This window comes from Budorcas taxicolor, chromosome 7 (genome assembly GCF_023091745.1).
Source record: "Budorcas taxicolor isolate Tak-1 chromosome 7, Takin1.1, whole genome shotgun sequence".
NCBI lineage: Eukaryota > Metazoa > Chordata > Mammalia > Artiodactyla > Bovidae > Budorcas > Budorcas taxicolor.
The window spans coordinates 100,719,811-100,737,660 of NC_068916.1; the positions used below are offsets into that span (position 1 = coordinate 100,719,811).

The window sequence follows — 17,850 nt, forward strand, 5'->3', positions numbered from 1 at the left end:
TCATCTCAATACTAATCCTACTACAACTATTTCTGATTATGACATTCTCTGCTACAGAACTAATCTTCTTTTATATCATATTTGAAGTAACACTAGTCCCCACACTCATTATTATTACCCGATGAGGAAACCAAACAGAACGCCTAAATGCCGGTCTCTATTTCTTGTTTTACACACTAGCAGGGTCCCTACCCTTACTAGTCGCACTAATTTACATTCAAAACACAATAGGATCCCTAAACTTCCTAATCCTTCAATACTGGGTACAACCAATACCCAGCTCCTGATCCAACACCTTCATATGACTAGCATGCATAATAGCCTTTATAGTAAAAATACCACTATACGGACTTCACCTTTGACTACCCAAAGCCCACGTAGAAGCCCCAATTGCAGGCTCCATAGTTCTTGCAGCAATCCTACTAAAACTAGGAGGATACGGCATGCTACGAATTACACTACTCCTAAATCCAACCACCGACTTCATAGCATACCCATTCATCATGTTATCATTATGAGGCATAATCATAACCAGCTCAATTTGCCTTCGTCAAACGGACTTGAAATCACTCATCGCATACTCCTCTGTCAGCCACATAGCACTTGTCATCGTCGGGATCCTTATCCAAACACCTTGAAGCTACATAGGAGCCACCGCCCTGATAATCGCCCACGGCCTCACGTCCTCCATACTTTTCTGCCTAGCAAACTCCAATTATGAACGAATTCACAGCCGTACAATAATCTTAGCCCGTGGCCTACAAACACTTCTTCCACTAATGGCTACCTGATGACTCCTAGCAAGTCTAACTAACCTGGCTCTACCCCCGACAATCAACCTAATCGGAGAACTATTTGTAGTAATATCAACCTTTTCATGATCTAACATCACAATTATTCTAATAGGACTTAACATGGTAATCACTGCTCTATATTCCCTCTACATACTAATCACAGCACAACGGGGCAAATACACTCATCACATCAATAACATCTCACCTTCCTTCACACGAGAAAACGCACTCATATCACTGCATATACTGCCACTACTGCTTCTATCCCTAAACCCAAAAATTATCCTAGGACCCCTATACTGTAAATATAGTTTAAAAAAACATTAGATTGTGAATCTAACAATAGAAGCCTATCACCTTCTTATTTACCGAAAAAGTGTGCAAGAACTGCTAATTCTATGCTCCCATGTCTAACAACATCGCTTTTTCAAACTTTTAAAGGATGGTAGTTATCCATTGGTCTTAGGAACCAAAAAATTGGTGCAACTCCAAATAAAAGTAATAAACCTATTCCCTTCCCTCACACTAACCACCCTAATTCTACTAACCGTACCCATCATAATAACTAGTCTCAACATCCATAAATCCACCAACTACCCACTTTACGTAAAAACATCCATTTCATACGCCTTTATCACTAGCATAATTCCCACGATAATGTTTATTCACACAGGACAAGAAATAATTATTTCAAACTGACACTGACTGACCATCCAAACCCTTAAACTATCTCTTAGCTTCAAAATAGACTATTTCTTGACAATATTTATCCCAGTAGCACTATTCGTCACATGATCCATCATAGAATTCTCAATATGATATATACATTCAGACCCCAACATCAACCAATTTTTCAAATACTTACTCTTATTTCTTATCACAATACTCATTCTCGTCACTGCAAATAATCTCTTTCAATTATTTATCGGCTGAGAAGGAGTCGGAATTATATCATTTTTACTAATCGGATGGTGATACGGACGAGCAGACGCAAACACAGCAGCCCTGCAAGCAATCCTATATAACCGCATTGGCAACATCGGATTTATCCTGGCAATAGCATGATTCCTAATTAACCTCAACACTTGGGATCTTCAACAAATCTTTTTACTAAAACCAGACAACTCAAATCTGCCTCTAATAGGACTAATTCTAGCCGCAACCGGAAAATCCGCACAATTTAGCCTACACCCATGACTGCCCTCCGCAATAGAAGGCCCAACACCCATCTCAGCATTACTCCACTCAAGTACAATAGTAGTAGCAGGCATTTTTCTACTAATCCACTTTTATCCACTAACAGAAAACAACAAACTTGCCCAATCTATCATACTATGCCTAGGGGCTATTACCACACTATTCACAGCAATATGTGCCCTCACCCAAAATGACATTAAAAAAATCATCGCCTTCTCCACATCCAGCCAACTCGGCCTTATAATAGTAACAATTGGAATTAACCAACCCCACTTAGCATTTCTCCACATCTGTACCCACGCCTTCTTCAAAGCCATATTATTTATGTGCTCCGGTTCCATCATCCACAGCCTAAATGATGAACAAGACATTCGAAAAATAGGAGGCCTATTTAAAGCTATACCATTTACCACAACAGCCCTCATTATTGGTAGTTTTGCACTAACAGGAATACCTTTCCTCACCCGATTCTACTCCAAAGACCTAATTATTGAATCCGCCAACACGTCATATACCAATGCCTGAGCCCTCTTAATAACACTAATCGCCACCTCCTTCACAGCCATCTACAGTACCCGTATTATTTTCTTCGCACTCCTAGGACAACCCCGATTCCCAACCCTTATTGCTATTAATGAAAACAACCCATTCCTAATTAACTCAATCAAACGCTTACTAATCGGAAGTCTTTTCGCAGGATTCATCATTTCCAACAACATCCCCCCAACAACAATTCCCCAAACAACTATACCCCACTATCTAAAAATTACTGCCCTAGCAGTTACAATCCTAGGCTTTATTCTAGCACTAGAAATAAGCAACATAACCCACTACTTAAAATTCAACCATCCATCAAACACATTCAAATTTTCTAACCTATTAGGATATTATCCCACAGTTATACACCGCCTAACCCCCTACATAAATCTAACAATAAGCCAAAAATCAGCATCCTCCCTCCTAGATCTAATCTGACTAGAAGCCATTTTACCAAAAACTATTTCACTAACCCAAATAAAAATATCTACCACAATCACAAGCCAAAAAGGCCTATTTAAATTATATTTCCTCTCCTTCCTAATTACGATCTTCGTCAGCACAATTTTACTTAATTTCCACGAGTAATCTCTGTAATTACCACAACACCAATTAATAAGGATCAACCAGTAACAATAACCAATCAAGTACCATAACTGTATAAAGCAGCAATCCCTATAGCCTCTTCACTAAAAAACCCAGAATCCCCTGTATCATAAATAACCCAATCCCCCATACCGTTAAACTTAAACACAATCTCCACCTCCTTATCCTTCAACACGTAATAAACTATAAGAAACTCCATCAACAAACCAGTAATAAATGCTCCTAAAACAACCTTATTAGAAACTCAAACCTCAGGATACTGCTCAGTAGCTATAGCCGTCGTATAACCAAAAACCACCATTATACCCCCTAAATAAACTAAAAAAACCATTAAACCTAAAAAAGATCCACCAAAATTCAATACAATACCACACCCAACTCCACCACTCACAATTAATCCCAACCCCCCATAAATAGGTGAAGGTTTTGAAGAAAACCCCACAAAACCCGTCACAAAAATAACACTTATAATAAATACAATGTATATAATCATTATTCCCGCATGGAATCTAACCATGACCAATGCTATGAAAAACCATCGTTGTCATTCAACTACAAGAACACTAATGACCAACATCCGAAAAACTCACTCACTAATAAAAATTGTAAACAACGCATTCATTGACCTCCCAGCTCCATCAAACATCTCATCGTGATGAAACTTTGGCTCCCTCCTAGGCATCTGCTTAATTCTACAGATCCTAACAGGCCTATTCCTAGCAATACACTACACATCCGATACAACAACAGCATTCTCCTCTGTAACCCACATTTGCCGAGACGTAAACTATGGCTGAATCATCCGATACATACACGCAAACGGAGCATCAATATTCTTTATCTGCCTATTTATGCATGTAGGATGAGGCCTATATTACGGATCATATACCTTTTCAGAAACATGAAACATCGGAGTAATTCTCCTATTTGCAACAATAGCCACAGCATTCATAGGCTATGTCCTACCATGAGGACAGATATCATTCTGAGGGGCAACAGTTATTACCAACCTTCTCTCAGCAATCCCATACATTGGCACAAATCTAGTTGAATGAATCTGAGGAGGATTCTCAGTAGACAAAGCCACTCTCACCCGATTCTTCACCTTCCACTTCATCCTCCCATTTATCATTACAGCTCTCGCCATAGTCCACCTACTTTTCCTCCACGAAACAGGGTCCAACAACCCCACAGGAATCCCGTCAGATGCAGACAAAATTCCATTTCACCCTTATTACACTATTAAGGACGTCCTAGGCATCATACTACTAATCCTCGCCCTCATGCTGCTAGTACTATTCACACCCGACCTACTCGGAGACCCAGATAATTATACTCCAGCAAACCCACTCAACACACCCCCTCACATCAAACCAGAATGATACTTCCTATTTGCCTACGCAATCCTACAATCAATTCCCAATAAACTAGGGGGAGTCCTAGCCCTAATCCTCTCTATCTTAATCTTAGCACTCGTACCTTTCCTCCACACATCCAAACAACGAAGCATAATATTCCGACCAATCAGCCAATGCATATTCTGAATTCTAGTAGCAGACCTACTAACACCCACATGAATTGGAGGACAACCAGTCGAACACCCCTATATTATCATCGGACAACTAGCATCTATTATATATTTCCTCATCATTCTAGTAATAATACCAGTAGCTAGCACCATTGAAAACAATCTCCTGAAATGAAGATAAGTCTTTGTAGTAGAATCAATACACTGGTCTTGTAAACCAGAGAAGGAGAACAATCAGCCTCCCTAAGACTCAAGGAAGAAGCTATAGCCTCACTATCAACACCCAAAGCTGAAGTTCTATTTAAACTATTCCCTGGATCACTATTAATTGTATCTATTAATATACCCCCAAAAATGTTAAGAGCCTCCCCAGTATTAAATCCACTAAAACTTTCAAACATACAACACGAATTTTCCACTCTGCAAGCTTGCATGTACAACGACATGCTTAGTAACTTACACCCACACGAGAAAAGTACAATGCCCCACAACCCCCACTTAATTTAGGCACATACATAAGTACTAATACAATATAAATATTACACATGTACAAGCACATTATACCATTTGCCCGACATGTGCGGGTATGTACATTAACGTTCATGTAATACAGATATGATATGTATATAGTACATTACATGATTTACCCCATGCATATAAGCATGTACATTATAGTTAATGTAACAAGGACATAATATGTATACAGTACATTAAGTGATTTTCCCCTTGCATATAAGCAAGTACAGCGAGGTCCATCTACAGTACATGGGACATTTTACTGCTTAGATCGTACATAGCACATGAAGTCAAATCCGTCCTTGTCACCATGCGTATCCCGTCCATTAGATCACGAGCTTGTCGACCATGCTGCGTGAAACCAGCAACCCGCTTGGCAAGGATCCCTCTTCTCGCTCCGGGCCCATTAACCGTGGGGATAGCTATTTAATGAACTTTATCAGACATCTGGTTCTTTCTTCAGGGCCATCTCATCTAAAATCGCCCACTCTTCCCTCTTAAATAAGACATCTCGATGGACTAGTTACTAATCAGCCCATGCCCACACATAACTGTGCTGTCATACATTTGGTATTTTTTAATTTTGGGGGATGCTTGGACTCAGCTATGGCCATCTGAGGCCCTGACCCGGAGCATGGATTGTAGCTGGACTTAACTGCATCTTGAGCATCCCCATAATGGTAGGCACGAGCATCATAGTTAATGGTCACAGGACATAACCACTACATTTCCCCGCCTCCCTCTTGGATATTAACCACCATTTTTAACATACTCCCCCCTAAGTACTAATATAAATTTATCCCGCCCCCAATACTCAAATTCACACTCCAACCAAAGTAAATATATAAGTGCCTGGGTCTTTTACATAACACATGGTTAATGTAGCTTAAACTTAAAGCAAGGCACTGAAAATGCCTAGATGAGTGTACCGACTCCATGAACACATAGGTTTGGTCCCAGCCTTCCTGTTAACTTTCAATAGACTTACACATGCAAGTATCTATCTATACAATAGATAGCCCAGGTTGGCCAATGAAGCACCACATGCCTCTGGAATTAATGATGGCAGCAGATACTTGACCCAAGCAAAGCCAATCAGCTTTTCTCTGACAATAAATGTAAACTCTAGATGGCAGAAGCTTTCCTTCTGAGAGCGCTAAAGGTTATGTACCTCTGGTGTTTCCAGAGTCAATATTGATGCCACTTATACAGAAAACTGACTGAAGTTATTATAAAAGAACTCAGAGCCAAGAGATGAAAAGAGAAAAAGAAAAAGAAGTCCTGGATAGTCAGTCCTAAACTAGCACAACCCATTAGGATTATTACTTATATTTGCCAGTAAATTTCATTTTCTTGCCTAGCCAATTTACTTGAACTTCTGCCTCTAGCAACCAAGATACAATAAGATGATCTGCAGTATGAAAATTCTGGTCAAGACAACTGAATAGACAACATAAAATAAACACTGGCATATCTGCACATTTTATCTGTAGTAGTCCACTTCACACATCTTGTTAAGCATTTCAATAGGAAGCTCTACTATATATGTTTGCTTAATAGGGTCTTGGGAAAATCCAACAAGCAAAATTCCTATCCGTAATTAGCATTACCATACTCAGTAAAATCACTACAGATTCTAATTTTTTCTTTCAGGAATCATGTGAAGAAGTAGGCAAAGTGATTAAGGGATGCATTTCAGAGCTGTATCACAAGGGCTTGAACAAGGTTTGGCAACTTACGAGCTGTGTAATCTTGAGCAGGCCACCTACCCCTTTGTGCCTCAGTTTCCTATTCCATAACATGGATATAATAATTGCTCCTATCTTAAGGCTATTATGAAGATTAAATGTGTTAGTTCATGGAAGAAGCTTAGAGCACTGCTAGGAGTATAAGAAACACTATACAAATATTTAAAAGAGAATATGCTGCTATTTTTAAGCTATGGTATAGAACTTCTTCAAAATCACCACAGACAGTGACTGCAGCCATGGAATTAAAAGACACTTGCTCCTTGAAAGAAAGCTATGACAAACCTAGACAGCATATTAAAAAGCAGAGGCATCACTTTACCAACAAATGTCCCTTATGGTCAAAGCTATGGTTTTTCCAGTAGTCATGTACAGATGTGAGAGTTGCTCCATAAAGGAGGCTGAGCACAGAAGAACTGATGCTTTCAAGTTATGGTACTGAAGAAAACCCTTGAGAGTCCCTTGGACAGCAAGGAGATCAAACCAGTCCATCCTAAAGGAAATCGGTCCTGAATAGTCATTGAAGGACTGATGTTGAAGCTGAATCTCCAATACTTTGGCCACCTGATATGAAGAGCTGTTAGAAAAGACCCTGATGCTGGGCAAGATTGAGGGCAGGAGGAGAAGAGGGCAGCAGAGGATGAGATGGTTCGATGGCATCACCGACTCCATGGATATGAGTTTGAGCAAACTCCAGGAGATGGTGAAGGACAGGGAAGCCTGGCATGCTGCAGTCCATGGGGTCACAAAGAGTCAGACATGACTTAGCAACTTAACAACAACAGCAATAGACAGCAGTATACTTTTCATTAAATAATGAATGCAGGAACAATCTTATAAAATCATTGTGGTCCCTAACATTTCTACTAAATGATGAATTGTAGATTACTGAACTTTATATAACTCAGTCTCTGACTTCGAATTATAAGCTATTTTGTATACTTTTTTCACTTATATAGGTATTTTAAAAATTAGCATCTACAGGTGAATGCTTAATCTTTTGATGACTAAATTGCTTCCTAAGAACTTTAAGAAGGACTGTAGGAATCAGTGATTTAATTAAGAGTTAGAAGTCGGGGGAGATCATTAAACTGGCCCTTTCGTGGTGAACTCTGACATGGGAAAACGACTTGGCAAGGCCTTGTCCAATATTCAACAGTGAAATCAATGAGAGGGAATGAGCTGCTCACCAAGTCCAGTAAGTAAACAGATATTAGTCCACTGCAATTAAACCTTGACCCATAAATTATATTTGTAAGTAAATTATAATTTGCAAATGGAAGACCAACTTAGCTGTTTCAATATTTGCTAAAAATTAATGAAAGAAATTAAACACTTAGAAGTAGAGGCAGAAAACTAGCTTTATCTCTTACCAGGTAAGAGATTTTACTTAAATTATACAATCTCTCTGTATAAGGTCTTTGCTCAAGGAAATAAATACAATAATAAATACAATGTTCGCTCTATTTAAGGTAAAGATTGCTATATGATTCGAAAGAAATAATTTTGGTTGGTCTCTTTAAAGGTATGTGATGTGACTGCAAAATACCTCTTCCACATGCCATAGTATTTTCCAGGCAATTTGCACCACGTTTCCTGTCAGTTATCAGATCCTTGCTATGAAGCACATACTTTTATTTTTCACTTTATATTGAGTATATTGAAACATAGTAATGACAAATAACTGGTTCAGAGCAAGTGATAAAGCCCAGATTCAATCCCAGGCTGGTCTGTCACAAAGAGGGCCTTCCCGGGTGGCTCAGCAGCAAAGAATCCACCGGCAACACAGAAGACATGGGTTGTATCGCTAGGTCAAGAGGATCTTCTGGAGGAGGGCGTAGCAACCTTCTCCAGTATTCTTGCCAGAAAAACCCCCTAGGCAGAGGAGCCCAGCAGGCTGTGGTCCATGGGGGTTGCATAGAGTCAGACATGACTGAAGCGACTGAACACACACGCTGTCACAAAGATGTTTCTGTTTGCCTTAAACCAGATGCCCAACCTCTCTCTCCTTACACCTTACCTCTGAGTCCGGTCTTGGCACTAGCGATCAGCAGAGGGCTTGCTTTGACTCACTTGATGCAGACAGTGCCTATTCTCAAGTGCCAACACCAGGCCTTTCCCATTCTGTCACCTGAAAGTTCACCAGAATCCCATTCCACACACACACACACACACACACAGGCAACTAGAGTGCAATAATGCTGGGAAAGCCTCACTCACTGGGGGATGAGCGCTAAAGGCAAGTGCTTCCTGCTGCACCCTCAGGAGGACAGCTCTGAGCACTTCGCCTCCTCCTCAGAAGGACAGAGCCCTGGGACCTCCAGCCGTGACTATCTCAGTAACCCACCCTCGTCTCAGCTTCTCCCACCTCCCTGAATGAACTCTGCCTCAAGCCTTCCCTCAAAATAACCACTGGCACACAAACCCCTCCTTTCGGGCTCTGCTTTCTAGCATGTCTCAGGTGAAGATACAGACTAACTGAAGAATGATATAAGATCACATTCCAACGAAGTTAAGAAATATCAAGCTCCAGAACTACTAAGGGAAGAGCCTCATTATTCAAGTGTGGCGGATAAAACCCAAAGACAGAAATGGCAGAAAGTATTCACGGTTTTTAGTCACCAGAGAATGACTTTCACCATCTGGATACTCTTCCTCAGGATAGATGGGATAGTGATGAATATTATGTTTATGAGGCCCTGAAGCAAAAAGCAGTCTACACTGAGCTTCCATAGGAACAATTTATCTTGTTTGTACAGAGCATAATCTACTGGCATACAAGTAGGGCATCAAAGCGTAATTAGATCGAGTAAAAATACTCTCCACACCTACCCCACCTTCAGACTCAGGCAGAGCTTCCCCTGTACGTGGCTTCTGCTAGCTCCTATTAATTAGAATCAGCCTGCTTTTGATATATATCCTCTTCTAAGGCAGACCAAGCAGAGAAAAGGAGTGGAGTACAAAGGGACTGTGATTTCTCTTTGCTCATGTAAGATCCATTTAAAAGAGTGAGCAGGTCTAATTACCAGTGGACCATTTGGATTGCTTTTTGTAGGAAAAAGGAATGCTAAGACAAGAAATCAGACTATTTCTCTGACTAGGTCATTCTGGCCAATGCAGAGTGACCTGGATCTATTGTATAGGGAATGCCTTCTTCTGAATTCTGAACAGCTCAATGTTCCTTTCTTTTCTATTTTCCAAAGGAGAGAAAAAATACCTAATGGACCCGTAGAGATAGTCTCACACTTGCTGAAATTTTCTCATCGTGGGCTCCAAGATTAAATAATCACAAAGAGAACTTTAAAAAAATCCACACTATACAATACACAGTGACAATTTTCTACTACTTCAATTAATATGAGAGCAAGAGGTTTGCTGCTGCTGCTGCTGCTGCTAAGTCGCTTCAGTCATGTCCGTCTCTGTGCAACCCCATAGACTGGGGCCCACTGTCTCTGGGATTCTCCAGGCAAGAACACTGGAGTGGGTTGCCATTTCCTTCTCCAATGCATGAAAGTGAAAAGCGAAAGTGAAGTCGCTCAGTCGTGTCTGACTCTTAGCGACCCCATGGACTGCAGCCTACCAGGGTCCTCCATCCATGGGATTTTCCAGGCAAGAGTACTGGAGTGGGGTGCCATTGCCTTCTCCAGCAAGAGGTTTGGGAGACCCATTATTAAGGTGGTTGCTCAATCAATGCGCTTACTGAAATAAAATTAGGATGCATTGTTAAACTCCTTTGCCATCGAGGTTCCCATTAGTAAAGCTAGGATAATAAGATCTACTTCATACAAAGAAGATGAAATAACAAATCTGTATAAGCCTTCTAGCCCAAAGCTGGATATATTCTAGTTGCTCAAAATAAGTAGTGAATATTCATTACCTTCTTTGATATATAGAAATGAGAAGCTTACTTACTTCTGATTATCCCAATGTGTATAATATTATTAAAATTAATAGCTATCACTTACTGCTTATGATTTATCAGGCACTTTGCAAAGCACTTTTCATTGCTTTATCATTTAATCCTGTAATCTATGTGTTAGGCACACATATTATCTTGATTTGACACAAATAAAGGAAAAGAAGTGTTGATCTAAAACAAGTAGGCTACCAGATATTTCTCCAGAAAAGATGGGTTTATTCAGTGTCAGCAGAGAGTTGCTACTTAGGGTCTACAACCATGGCAAGCTGCATGGAAGTCTCTGCATGCACAAAATAAGGAGAAACTGTTTATAGAGGGGAAAAGGAAGCTAGGAGACTGTAGTAAATGAAAAAGCCATCCCTCTTCAGTAGCTGAGTCCTTGTCAGGAAAGAAGAGGAGTCTTTCTTCTTTCTGTTGGGCTCTGCTATCATCAGAGCACATGAGCATCCCCTTTCTTGTCTTCCAACTCTGATTAGTTGAGATTTCTGTTTATTAGTTTTTATACATTGGCAAAAGAAGTACCTCATTTACTAAAGACACACAACTAGATAGAATTCAAACAAGTCCAACACGAAAACCCAAGCTTAACTAAATGGATACTCGTTGAAGACAACAAAGGCTCATGAAAAATAATCCAATGGTAATGACTAGAAGTGCATACTGATATTACAAGCTATCTTGTCAAATTAATACAAAAAATTCTGTTCTTTAACAAATACTGATTATCCAATATGCTTCACCCATGTAGATGTCTCATGTGTTAGAAATATCACAAAATTTTAAGCTCAAAATTGCCCAAGTATTTCTGGCAGAAAACAAGGGTCAAGGTAGAACTGGCAAGGCTTAGTTAAATGTCATATCCACTCCTAAGATGGTTCCAAATGAGTTAGCGTAACCTTTAGCACTACCACATAGAAATAATCTCTTTACCAAAAATGTCTAAGAGATGCTATTTCTCTGTCTCTGTTGGTGGGGGGTGGGGGGGAGCGTTGTTTGTTTTACACAACATAGTACTTCTGGAATACTATATTGTTCTTTAAGTGGCATACTACTTCAGGCAACTCGGTTTATTTCTGAAGCAGCAGTTCTCAGTTATGATCACACACTGTAATCATCTGGAGAGCTTTAAAAAATATTGATGTGTGGGTTCCATCCTCAGAGATTCTGATTTAATTGGTGTGGGGGTGTAATCTGGGCACCAGGAATTTTAAAATCTCCCCAGATATTTCTAATGTGCAGCCAGAGTTGAGAACCCCTCTTCCAAAGCCTGAGCTATACATTTTACATAGCTTTGGATTGCTTCTCTATATGAAATAAAATTCTGTGTGACTCAGCAAGAGGCACATGAAAAGACGCTCAGCATTGCTAGTTATTAGGGAGATAAAACAATTATCCTTCAATTAAAAATTAATTTAATTTAAAAAAACAACTATGAAGAGGTGCCACCTCACACTGGTCAGAATGGCCATCATTAAAACGCCTACAGAGAGCAAAAACTGGAAAACGTGTGGAGAAGAGGACCCCTCCCTACTCGGCCAATGGGAATGTAAACTGGTGCAGTCACTATGGAAAACAGTATGGCAGTTCCTTAGAAAACTGAAAATTAAGCTAGCCTATGATTCACAATCCCACTCCTGGGTACATACCCAGAGAAAACCGTGGTTTGAAAGAATACGTGCACCCCAATGTTCGCTGTGTTGCTACAGAAGCAACCTAAATGTCTACTGACAGATGAATGGATTAAGAAGATGTGGTACCCATGGAATACTACTCAGATGCTAAAAGAATGAAATAATGCCATTTGCAGCAACATAGAGGCAACTAGAGATTATTATGCTAAGTGAATTACGTCAGACAAAGACAAATACTGTATGACATCGCTTATACACAGAATCTTTAAAAAATGATATAAATGAACTGATGTGCAAAACAGAAACCAGACTTAGAAAAAAAATTTATGGTTCAGTTCAGTTCAGTTCAGTCACTCAGTCGTGTCCAACTCTTTGCGACCCCATGAACCACAACACGCCAGGCCTCCCTGTCCATCACTAACTCCCAGAGTTCACTCAAACCCATGTCCATTGAGTCAGTGATGCCATCCAACCATCTCATCCTCTGTCGTCCCCTTCTCCTCCTGCCCTCAAACTTTCCCAGCATCAGAGTCTTTTCAAATGACTCAGTCCTTCGCATCAGGTGGCCAGGAGGTTATTAATATTTCTCCCCAAAATCTTGATTCCAGCTTGTGCTTCCTCCAGCCCAGCGTTTCTCATGATGTACTCTGCATAGAAGTTAAATAAGCATGGTGACAATATACAGCCTTAACTTACTCCTTTTCCTATTTATGGTCACTACGGGGAAAGGGGGGGCAGAGTAAGGGGGAAGAATAAATTGGGAGCTTGGAACTGACATATACACACTACTGTATTTAAAATAGAGAACAAGAACCTAAAAAAAAATAAAATAAAATAGAGAACAAGAACCTACTGTGTAGCACAGGGAACTCTACTCCATATTCTGCAATAACCTAAATGGGAAAAGAATTTGAAAAAGAATGGATACACGTATAGGTATAACTGAATCAGTTTGCTATATACGTGACACCAACATAACCCCGTAAATCAACTATACTCCAATATAAGACAAAAATTTTAAAATAACCAGTTGCTATCTTACTTTTGCTTTTGTTATACTGAAGCCTCTGCTACAATGTCTTCAACAGTAAGTTTTATCCACAGTTTTCTACCTAAAGCTTCATGATGTGGGACAAATACTAGATTCTTAAAAACTTCATTTCCTCCACTTAGATCTTTTCAGGTATAATATACAGTGCTTTAACTTGGTCTTCTCATCACTATGGAATCCTTAAACCAACTTTGCTAGAACTACATCACACTAAGGAAAAAAAGGGGACAGGAAATTATTGAGTATTGGCCATTGGTAGGGAAGGATTTAAACTCCCTAAAGTCCAACCCCCAGGTGACGCAGTGGTAAAGAATTCACCTGCCTATGCAGGAGACAGAGGAGACAAGAGTTTGCTTCCTGGGTTGGGAAGATCCCCTGGAGGAGGAAACGAAATGGCGACCCACTCCAGTATTCTTGCTGAGAGAATCCCGTGGGTGGGTGACAGTCTGTGGGTCATAACGAGTCAGACACGACTGAGAACACAGGCATGAAAGCAGGATCTGAGGAAGGATCCACAGAGGGTTTCAGGTTTGCTGCCCCTCTTGGACTCCCTGGGAGGAACAAATGTTTGCAAGCAGAATGACACAGTGGAGCCTCCCGACCTGATTGTGGTTGGATGCCTTACACACTGCCTTGGTAAGTGCTGTGCAGAGATGTGGTGAGAATTATCTCCCAGAAGAAAGGACAAAGGACTGGGCAAATCTCCTGGTGAACTGCCCTGGGTCTGCCAGCATATATCTCCTGGGCCAGGAAAACAATGGGCCAACAGGGGCCGCACCGTCTCTATTTCAAAACAAGCTCATTAAGAGAGTTTACTGAGTGGCCACTGTGATACTTAAGATAGCCTACTTACTATGCCTTAACCACATAATATCGTGCCTTATAGCAGATTTCCTCTTTAACCTGCCGTAAGGAGACTGATGGAAGCAAAGTGAGTTTATGGAATGGTTACTCTTCCTCACTGAGGCCTAGAAGAGCATTATATAAGATTTTACCAAGTCCTCTTGCATTTCATCAGTTTTATTATGCTGCAAATTCTTCCTCCAGGGAGTAAATTTTGATTTCAGTCGAGTTCAGTTCAGTCACTCAGTCGTGTCCGACTCTTTGCGACCCCATGAATCGCAGCACGCCAGGCCTCCCTGTCCATCACCAACTCCCGGAGTTCACTCAGACTCACGTCCATCGAGTCAGTGATGCCATCCAGCCATCTCATCCTCGGTCGTCCCCTTCTCCTCCTGCCCCCAATCCCTCCCAGCATCAAAGTCTTTTCCAATGAGTCAACTCTTCGCATGAGGTAGCCAAAGTACTGGAGTTTCAGCTTTAGCATCATTCCTTCCAAAGAAATCCCAGGGCTGATCTCCTTCAGGACCTTTATTTATGTTTTGCTCTCTTGTTCTGTTTTTTGCAAAGCAAAAGTCTGTAGCACAGGAGCTAAGGAGAACTATAAGAAATAACAATGATGTACACAGACTAAACTTTATGAATTTAATGACAGGTTCAATGTGGCCTGACTTACTGGGATAAAAAGAAGAGCTAAAGCAAAAATATGTATCATGGATCATGAACTAGGAATAAAAAGAAATTCCTGCTCACATGAGAAAGCAAAAATAAAGCCACAAGTATATATTTTTAATTTCCCTTAATTGAAATGTACTTTGTGGAATTTCACCCAGATGTTTCTGAAATTATAACATAAATTTCATATCTTCTGTTGATCACTGTATTTTTTTAATTTGTTTCAATCATTTTTTAACTGACCAGATTACAAATATAATCATGGTAGGTACCTTGGTTCATCCTTCTAATAAGCCTGCTGATCTGGTCTTCCCTGTTGCCAGCATCTTCACTTTCTACAAAATGGGTGGTCTTTTTCATCATTCCATTTCATGGATAAGACAATTTAAAGGTCCACAGAAAGTTGTTTGCTTCTTTGAAACATTTTCCAATGGTATAGATCTCATGAATCAGATCCTCCATGCAAATAATGCCATTATTTCCCAAGAGATCAAGCAAACAAGGCGTTATCTGTCAGGGCAATTCACTTCTTGTTGATTTTGCCATAACCACACTTGTAGATCAATTCATTTACTGACTTCAGATTTGGGTATCCCCATGCAATATATGGCAAATACTTCATGGCAAATAGATGGGAAAACAATGGAAACAATGAGAGACTTTTATTTTCTTGGGCTCCAAAATCACTGCAGATGGTGACTGCAGCCATGAAATTAAAAGACGCTTGCTCCTTGGAAGAAAAGCTATGACCAACCTAGACAGCACATTAAAAAGCAGAGACATTACTTTGCCAACAAAGGCCCATCTAGTCAAAGCTTTGTGTTTTCCAGTAGTCATGTATGGATGTGACAGTTGAACTATAAAGAAAGCTGAGCACTGAAGAATTGATGGTTTTGAACTGTGGTGTTGGAGACGACTGTTGAGAGTCCCCTGGACTGCAAGGAGATCCAACCAGCCCATTCTGAAGGAGATCAGCCCTGGGTGTTCATTGGAGGAACTGATGCTGAAGCTGAAACTCCAATACTTTGGCCACCTGATGCGAAGAGCTGACTCATTGGAAAAGACCCTGATGCTGGGAAAGATTGAAGGCAGGAGGAGAAGGGGACGACAGAGGATGAGATGGTTGGATGGCGTCACTGACTCAATGGACATGAGTTTGAGTGAGCTCTGGGAGTGGGTGATGGATGGGGAAGACTGGTGTGCTGCGGTCCATGGGGTCACAAAGAGTCGGACACAACTGAGCCACTGAACTGAACTGGTGCAGTGTAAGACTCCACTACTGATGCCTTGTTGAGCTTCACAAAGGTGCGACTGAAGTTCCGATGGAGGCAAAGGAGCTGTAGCACCTTTCGAACCTTCAGGCTCACATGGTTGGTAGCTCTGATCCTGATGGCAAATGCCAATTTGGGCTCCACAGCTACACAGACGTTGCTGGCTCTTCATGCCATCCTAGCCATTCGAATTTCAGTTCTATATATCTGCTTAGCTTTTTCATTGATAAGCTTCCTCCTTGCCTTTCGGGAGCATCTTTTGGGCAAACTTCATTCTCAGGCACTTGATCTTAACCTCAGTGAAACTCTCACTTTTCCTTAAGGGTTTCTGGCCTGCAGGAACCTTCTTTTCCTTGTTTCCCTCTGCACCGTCCGTGGTTCCAGCGGGAAAGAGGGAGTTGGAGCACGCGCCTGTCACTGTATCTTAAGTATGGGATTCACCTCCTAGAACCTGAGTTCTCTGCACGGGTGCATGGTCTGTAAACTTAGACAATAGCTGCTAAGCCATTTCAGAACTAAAATCCCCAGTCCATGTAGGAATGAAAGGCAACAGCTGATCAAGAGAACATAAAGGAAAAGAGAAAACTTTCAAGGCCTCTGTGCACCTGATTCAGTTGAGAATGAGATCTGACAATTGAGGTTGTACTTACACATAAGGCCCAATTTAGTCACTTTCCTAAAAGTAAGCTGTCAAGTGAGTCAGCCAAATAATTCATTTTTTCAAAGACAGAGATTTCCTAATCGGAAGGCTGAACTCACCAACTATTTGAACGGATTGACCACTGTAGTTAAAAATAATCACATCAGAAGTGCCCGTACCTGGAGAAATTTATTCAAATGGCTTAATAATCTTAGCACTTCACCCCTGCTCTTAGGACAATAACTTAAATAAGTTGGTGCCCCACACATATTTGCTGAGTTTTGGCACAAAGAGTTCATGTTTTACCGAACAGTACCTGGTCAGAACCAAGATCCATTTTGAATAAGAGCTGGGAAAGAAAAATCAAGTGTCTTAAGTTTTGGAATATAAAAGGCAAAAATTAGTCCCAATATCACATTTACAGTATTTAAATAGCTTTAAAATGGTAATCATAGTAATCACTCAGTTGTCCATTATAATCAAAGTTTTTAAATGAGAGAAAAATTAATAAAGAGCACTTTCAGTAACTAGGACAAGAGCCCCTATAAAATGACCACCTCTGTGTTAAGTTGAAAAGGAACTGTTCATGAAATGATTTCTTTTATGATGAGATTACTGCAAGCTGGTGCTTAGGAAAGTGCCTTAATGCCTAGTCTACTTGGTTTAGACTAAGCCAAATTTTCTGGCACATTCATGTGTGATGTTTGGAAACATCAACAAAGGACTGATTTTTATAACCAAAAAACCCCTTAATATCACAAATTTCACTACACAATGCTTTAATACACTTGAATTGTAGTGGTATAATTTACAGTTTGGTATTAATTTTCAGTACTCTCCTTCCTTGAGAAAAAAGCATCAGTCATGAAGGGCCAGAAGGCTGACTTTATCCTTATC

General features: G+C 40.4%; 1 pseudogene; it reads right to left on the reverse strand.

Moving 5' to 3' along the window:
* Positions 1–566: 566 nt before the first annotated feature.
* On the reverse strand, positions 567–17,290 carry LOC128051079 (60S ribosomal protein L7-like; annotated as a pseudogene).
* Positions 17,291–17,850: the final 560 nt, after the last annotated feature.